Source organism: Orycteropus afer, unplaced genomic scaffold (genome assembly GCF_000298275.1).
Source record: "Orycteropus afer afer isolate SDZICR_OR568_19922 unplaced genomic scaffold, OryAfe1.0 scaffold00048, whole genome shotgun sequence".
NCBI lineage: Eukaryota > Metazoa > Chordata > Mammalia > Tubulidentata > Orycteropodidae > Orycteropus > Orycteropus afer.
Window position 1 is genome coordinate 4,089,181 of NW_006921635.1, and position 1,186 is coordinate 4,090,366.

Here is a 1,186-nt window from a genome sequence, read left to right on the forward strand (position 1 = left end):
GGTCTCCTGCAGGAAGGGCATGAGTTCTCCCCCTGAACCACCACTGCTGCGACGTCCGCCAGAACTGGGGCTGCCTCCTGTCTGTGTGCAGCTCTGTAGTTTGTTTCTTTTAAAAAGTGCGATGAGGTCAAAATCTTAAGACACGGGCACACGGAGATTGGCCAGAGGGCTTTGTTGCCCCTTTGTCCCCACACATCCAGTCCCACTAGCACCTGGGGTCACCTGCCCTTCCCTGAGCTTTTGCACGGGTAGCTGGTTATTAGAAGCTCCAGGACTCCCCAGTGGATGTAGGGGTTGGCACACGCACAAAACCCATGCACCCCCGGCAGCAGGGCCCACAGTGGAAACAGCACTGTCGGGGCAGGGCCGAGGGCCGGCTGCACAGCCCCTCATGGCTCGCTCCTCCCCAGGAGACTGCACCCCTATTTCTTCACAAAAACCCAAAGGCCAGTGAGCATGGATTTTAAAGTGGGTTTCATTCCTAGGAATGAACAGATGCCCTGCTTTGTCCACCCCTGTGCAGGGGTAGTGTTTGCCTTCCAGTAAGGTGCATACATGTCCTTGTTTGAGAACTGCAGACACAAGCCCCCATGTGGCTTCTTTCAGGAGGCATCTTTGCACACAGCTGGCTTTTTTTTGGAAGGGGGAACACACACTGTTGCTGTTTTTTTGAGTTTATTTTTGGTGGCAATATACACAACCAAACAGACAACCATTCCTAACTTGTACATGTGTAGTTCAGTGACACTGGTTACACGTCACCTTTGTCACCATTCTCACTCTGTACCAAAATGGTCTCATCACCATTAATTTGGACTCTGCCCCTAAAAATTCTCATCCGTGCTTTAAATGAACTGTTGTCAGCATGAACTCATACAGATCATTCTCTATAAGAGAAAGCTCAACACTCAAGGCCAACAGTCTTTATCGATTCAGCTCATCTGTGTCAGCTCCGGTGGTGTGGTGGTTAAGGCATCGGGCTGCTAACCAAGAGGTCGGGAGTTTAAACCCACCAGTGTTCCGCGAGAGAAAGACGGCAGTCTTCCTCCTTAAGGATTTATGGCCTTCGAAACCCTATGTGGGCTGCTGTGAGTCAGTGGGTTTTTGATTGGTTAGTTTAATGTGGCTTCTTGGGACAGGGTTTTAAGTTTAAAGATTGTTTCCGGGCAGTAGATTTTTTTTTTTT

At 49.8% G+C, this 1,186-nt stretch overlaps 1 protein-coding gene across 1 annotated transcript in view; it reads left to right on the top strand.

Annotated features, from left to right (window-relative positions):
• CAMKK2 (calcium/calmodulin dependent protein kinase kinase 2) overlaps positions 1–1,186 on the top strand; it is a 30,372-nt gene that overhangs the window by 27,664 nt on the left and 1,522 nt on the right. The gene's annotated exons all lie outside the window — the stretch shown is intronic.